Below are 6,710 nucleotides of genomic sequence, written 5' to 3' on the forward strand. Positions count from 1 at the left end.
TTTGAGACTCAAGCCTCAGGTATGCAGAGTATGTGTTTTCATAGATTATTCTTAGTATGATGACTAAGACTCTGGAAATTTCCATCCTGACTATCTCTGCCCATGAACACAGAAAACAACAGGCTCCCTCAGGCTCTATACTATGATTTGAGGACTCCTTGTTTAGTTAGATGTTGAAGCAAATCTCTAATTTGGACTTCTGTTTCAGGTCTGGAGATAATAGGGGCTTGATTACATGATCTGAAAAGTCTTCTTTAGTTTTAAATACTGCACATCTAGATTTTATACAAAATGACATAATGGTTAGATGAGAACACTTTAGATAATCTGTCAAATTCAGTAGTTTAAATTTTATCAACTTCTGGAGTAGTGATTCTTAGAGGTATAAATTCCTTTCCAGGGAGATTCTACATTCTTCCTTTCATTGATGAGTAGAAATTTCTCCAAAAAGGAGCCAAACTACTTGATTTCTAGCAAAATTAAGTGTGGGTTAATTACAATTCTTAAAGGCTGTATGCCAGCTGAAAAAGCTTTTATTAGGGTGACTTGTGAGACTTCTGGGGAAGATAGACTAGTAGGACGACCCTTGTCCAAGCTCACCTTGTCCCATGAATACAACTAGATAATAACCACAACAGTGTAAATAACCTAAAAAATGACCCAAAGACTGGCAGAACTCTCTACAGATAAATGTGTAAAAGAGACCACATTAAAGAACGTAGGAAGTGCAGAGACATGATTAGAAGCTAAATGGACCAGTGGAACAGTCCACAGGAAGGACGGATGGCACAGGCACAGAGAAGGAAGAGAAACAGACTTTCACACCATGAAGCCCAAATGAGGGACCTACACAGGAAAGACAAATCCCCATAATATTTGACTTTGGAAGCCAAAAGGGATAAATTTACTGAGTTCTTACAATCAGCAGAGCTTTAACACCTAGAACTTTAAAAATCAGCAGGCATGGCTCTGGGAGAGTTAGGAGGGCAAGAGAATACTGAATCCCCACTTCCCTTCAAGAGACAACAAACAGCCCCGCAGAGATACAACTTAGAAGCAACAGTTTTATTTATTTATTTATTTATTTTTATTTTTAGAAGCAACAGTTTTAAAAGTGCCTGGGGTATATGAGATGGAGATTTGTTTACTAATCTTAGAGCATGTGCTGGAGGGGATTTTGGGAGATTTCTCCAGGAACAAGGAGTTGGTGGATGCCATTTCCCTCCCCTGCCCCAAACGTAAACACATGGACATCTGCAGGAACCAGCAGAGTGCCAACACTCACTACCTAACTTACTAATGGTTTGCTCTATTCCTACATTCCCTTGTAGACCTGCTTCTCCCCTGGACAGGTCCCCTCCCATAGCAGACCCACCAAAACTTAACACTGCTGCCTCACCCCCATGTACTTTTATAGATCTGCCCCCTTCAACCTGACCTGCCTGGGTCCCAATGGCTACAGGTCCCCCCCCCCGCCTGCAGTGGACCAGCAAAAAACCTTGTAAATACTACATGCCCTGCCCCATCCAATATGCTCTGGGCTGGAACCTATCCAAAGCAGTGCCACAAGCCTGGTAGCGAGCAAGCAGCCCTAACAGGGGCCAGCACCACTCTATAGTGACCTGACTTCTGCCCCATGGAGAGGGACAGATAACTACATATGACCATCAGACTGAGTCTCCAGTAGTGGACTGGGAGCAAACACTAGTTTGACTGGAGGCTCCACCTACGGACAAAAGCTTCTCAGGGCACTACACAGGGAAAATGCCCTGCAGTTTGGTGCTACTTCATCTCTGCAAATGCCTGGTCTGACTCAACTTAAGCCCAGTGTGGCCCCAGACTGACCCACTGACAACACAGGGACTAAGCCCTGCCCACAACATGCAAAAAGAGCCATTGCATATGACTGGACTGAAGGCAAGTACAGCTCAGTTACTACAGTAAAGTACACACACCCCACATAGGAGACACTCCAGAAGGGCCAGGTTCTGATGAACAAAGGACATTGCATTGCAGGGCACTATAGGACCTCTTCTTCATAAGGCCATTACTTTCAAAAGCAAAAGGCATAGCTAACATCCCTAACACATAGAAACAGATATAGAGTGTTAGACAAAATAAAAAGACAGAGGAATATGTTACAAATGAAAGAACTGGACAAGTTCAAGCAGGATATCTCAAGGAAATGGAGATAAGTAGTATACCCGATAGAAAATTTAAAGTAATGATCATAAAGATACTCATTGGACTTGAGAAAAAAATAGAGAATCTCAGAGATACCCTTAAAAATAGAGATAGAAAACATAAAAAAGAACCAATCAGAGATGAAAATCTCAGTAACTGAAATTAAAAATACACTAGAGGGGATAAATAATAGGATAGAGGAAGTGGAAGAACAGATCAGTGACCTGGAGGAGAGAGTAATAGAAAGCAATCAATATGAACAGGAGAGAGAAAAGTAATTTTTTAATTTTTATTTATTCATAAAAGACGCACAGAGAGAGGCAGAGACATAAGCAGAGGGAGAAGTAGGCTTCCTCCAGGGAGCCCGATGTGGGACTCAATCCCAGGACCCTGGGATCACACCCTGAGCCAAAACAGATGCTCAACCACTGAGCCACCCAGGCATCCCTCAAATTTAAACTTCAAATTTTCAAATTGTCAAAGAACCATAGGGGAATGAAATCAACTGGGAGTTTGATTTGATAGTGAACCTCTATAATATCAAAGTAGACTTGGAATTTGGGAGTTGAAAGGGACTTTTAAAGGTCATTGCAGTCAACAAAATCATGAGAATGCAGGTCTTGGAGCCATAAATCCCGATTGTAATTTTCTGTTATGGTGCCCTGAGAGAGTTAGTGAATTTTTCCCCCCATTCAGAAGACAGATTTTTAAGAACATTGTGTGAGGAATCTTACCTATCAGTATTTGGCACCCTGTCCACAAAGCTAGCACCCATTCCTAGTGATTTTACCAAGGCCACATAATTAGCTGGGTATGGATCCACCCCCAGCTGGTCTTAGACTCTACCATTCAGTGCTCTTCCTCTCCACATTCTCCACTCTTAAAAGCTTCTTTTTTTCTTTTCTTTTCTTTTCTTTTCTTTTCTTTTCTTTTCTTTTCTTTTCTTTTCTTTTCTTTTCTTTTCTTTTTTCTTTCTTTTCTTTTCTTTCTTTTTTCTTTTCTTTTCTTTTTTCTTTTCTTTTTTTCTTTTTTCTTTTCTTTTCTTTCTTTTTTCCTTTCTTTCTTTCTTTCTTTCTTTCTTTCTTTCTTTCTTTCTTCCTTCCTTCCTTCCTTCCTTCCTTCCTTCAGGTCTAGGAGCACAGTATACCCAGAAAGCTCAAATGAGACATGACTTCTTTTTCTTTGAAATACAGAAGTAGCTCCTTAAAGAAACTACTATCCAACCTGAGACAACATTATAACTATTATATTGATATAATTATGATATTTATCATAGTATCACCTCTAATTGTCTGGAAAGACAATTGTAAGATCAACAGGAGTAATTAAATTGGAGTTACATCAAGGCATGGTGAAAAGAGCACCAGAGAACTTGTAACATCACTCCTTACTAGTTGTGTGACCCAGATCCCTTCACTTTTTCGACTCTAGGTTTTCTCATCTGAAAAATGTGGATATGATTCCTGTCCCATCTATTCTACAGAATTCTTGTGAAAGACAAATGAAATAAATCATGTAAATGGGTCCTGGAGATGATAAAGTGATGTTTAAATGTAATTTCATGTTATTTGCTTATGAAAATTCTTTGAAAAGTTAACAGCACAAATCAAAGACTGATTATTATTGAAATTAAACTTGTTTACTGTGTGCTTCTTTCATGTGGGCACTCTCAGTATCTTTGGTTTATGTAATGATAAATCATAAATGTGGCACCAGATGTTCCTTAGTCCCTGAGTTCTGGGAAGCATGTCAGAAAATGTCAGGGGTGACCACTGAGAAGCATTCAGAATAACTTAGTTGAGCTCTTGGTATCTAAGACTCGTAGCAAAGAAGGCATATGGTTTTAACTGTTTAGGGCTTACTTTATGAGCTAATTGGTATTTAATCCAATGTGCTTATTTGCAAAAGTCTCTATTAAGATACAAGACTTTCCAAATAAACATAAAAAATCCTTAAATGATAACTACCTAACCTCACATCTACAAAAATAGCATAGTTTTTAGTTCAATTTAGATTTGTTGCATACTTCCCTCTTTCTCTCTTGAAAAGTATAGTTGAATGTAGTACAAGCTAATTTTCTTATTTGTTTGCAAAGTACAAATGAAAGTCTATACTACTGTATTTTCATAAGTGATCTAAGTTCCAGAGGAGAAACAAAGTAAAAGTTGAAAGCTAAGAACAGACATGTGACAACATGTCCATCATTACTGAAAAATTAAGAGATTTCTTTCAGTTTGTAGAAAAAATTCATCTCCTGCAGATATCCAAATTGTCTCAAGACAGAAAAATTTAAATTCCAAATTGGCATTGCCTTCAAGTTTTATTTTGTCTTAAGTTACATGTCCTCTCCATTTAACCATTGCCAAATGAAGTTCAAATCTGTCACCTTCCTTTATTGACTTACATAGAATAAGACGTACATTTACTTTTTTCCTCCATTAGGGGTGAAGGGTATTTTGAGATGGCTGAGAAGACATAAGCATAGCCTGACACCATGGCATGGATTTTCATGGTTGTGCCACAAAAAATGTTTATTAATTCGTCTTATTTTTATAAAAATGTGATTAAATATATATTTTTCCACATACCCAAAAGTGGAAGAAGAAAAATATGCTAACTACATAGTTGACTTCTCTCTCTGCATTGGGCAAACAGATCAGGAATGTGTCATCAACCTACCTGGAGTCAGAAACTACTCTTCCTCCAGAAAATATACACAAACAGAAAATTTTTCATTCAATTGATGGATCCACCAGATAGCAATTGACTTAAGAGTCAGAAGCCCTAAAGAATGAGGAAGGCAATATCTTCTCTTCATTTTTTAAAAAGACCCATTATGTTCTCCTCTTACCCTGTATGTGCTGTGTGCATCAAAGATCAATTTTGCGTTAATGTCTGACAGATGGGTGCTTGATCAAGAATAGTGGGTTCCAAATGCCATTCAAGGAGGTTATAATTTTCCATATTCTTCAACATGTGAAAAAAAATAAATACAACCAGAGGGTGTTTATTTGGTAGAGTATAATTTTTATTCCTTTTCAACCTCTCCTTTTTCCTTTGGGGCAGAACAGGACTTTCTTAATTAAGAGAATAACACCTGAAGCTATTCCATAGGAAGTGGCCAATATTGGCTAAAAGGGATGTGTTTTATTTATTTTTTTTTTCTGCAGAAGCTCTACTCTGAGGAATCTGAAAGACCTCAGGCCTCCTCTCCCAAAGCACAGTAAGGACCTAGCCTTAGAGCCAGGAGCAATGCTCAGAACTTTGGGAACCCAGTGAGGCTTACGTAGGATAGAGCTGGAGCCTGGAAAAGGTGAACAGAGTTGAGGAAGCACTGAGGACTGTTTGGGGTGGTGAGGTGAGGACAGAAGGGGATGCAAGAGAGAGATAGGGAAACCTCAACTAAGTTCCTTATGAGCTGAACAGCAACTTGAAAGGAATAGCAAGAAGAAAGTTGTATACCATTATACACACTCTCTCAATATGTGATCATCATATAGTAAGAGAGTTTCCTTTTACACAATGAACTGAACTAGCACACCCTTCCAAACATTGCATTGTTGGTGAGATGTTGGCAACTTATTTCCTGAGGAAAATCAACCTTTGTTCAGATAGAATGTATGCTTTCTTCACTGGGAAAGCCTTGCTATCAAAAAAAAAAAAAAATCAGCTCAGTTAAATGGTGCAGATGGTTTTTAGACTTATAGTTGGACCTTTTTGAGTAGCACTGAACCAGAAAACATCTGAAGTAGCTGAAATCAAAAATAGGAAACTAGGCTGGTCCTACGTACTCAGGAGCTATGGCTTTGGTACAGACATGGCCAAGACCTAGAACCACACCACACACAACCAGTCATGAAAACGGCACAAAAGCAGCATCAAGATACCCCAATCACAAAGATAAGAATCTGTTAAGGGGGTGGACCCTAAGTTCTTGAGGAACATGTGCTTTGCCAAGAAGCACAAGAAGGGCCTAAAGAAGATGCAGGCCAAGAACATCAAGGCCACAAGTGCATGGGCCGAGGCTTTCCAGGTTTTTGTCAAGTCCAATCAGGTCAAGCCCAAGATCCCAAAGGGTGGCAGCCACCAGCTCAATCAACTTGCCTACATCTCTTATCTCAAGCTTGAGACACTTGCGCATGCCTACATTGCCAACAGTCTCAGGCTCTGCCAGCCAAAGGCCAAGGGCAAAGCTCAAACCAAAGCCCAGGCTTCAGCTGCCACTCAGACTCTGGCTCCCAAAGGTGCCCAGGCTCCCACGAAGGCTCCAGCATAGAGGCTTCTGTTAGCCAATGTGAAGATGGAAGCACTGCTGTGACCCCTGGCCTTCCGTCTGCATAGGACTGGTGTCCTTCTGTGCTATTTGTACAAATAAATCTGAATCAGGAAAAAAATGAATAAATAAAACCTAAAATAGAGAGGTCAGGTTCTGAAATTGGGTGAGTTGATTGAAATCCTATGAGTGCTCCTGGGTAAGTTACTTAATTTCTCACTTTATTTGATCAGTGGGAATAATCATGGTAGCA

General features: G+C 39.5%; 1 pseudogene; it reads left to right on the forward strand.

Annotated features, from left to right (window-relative positions):
- The first annotated feature begins 6,001 nt into the window (after nt 1–6,001).
- LOC140626281 (large ribosomal subunit protein eL29 pseudogene) lies at nt 6,002–6,460 on the forward strand (annotated as a pseudogene).
- The last annotated feature ends 250 nt before the right edge of the window (nt 6,461–6,710 follow it).

The sequence above is a fragment of the Canis lupus genome, chromosome 37 (genome assembly GCF_048164855.1).
Source record: "Canis lupus baileyi chromosome 37, mCanLup2.hap1, whole genome shotgun sequence".
NCBI classification, from domain to species: Eukaryota; Metazoa; Chordata; class Mammalia; order Carnivora; family Canidae; genus Canis; species Canis lupus.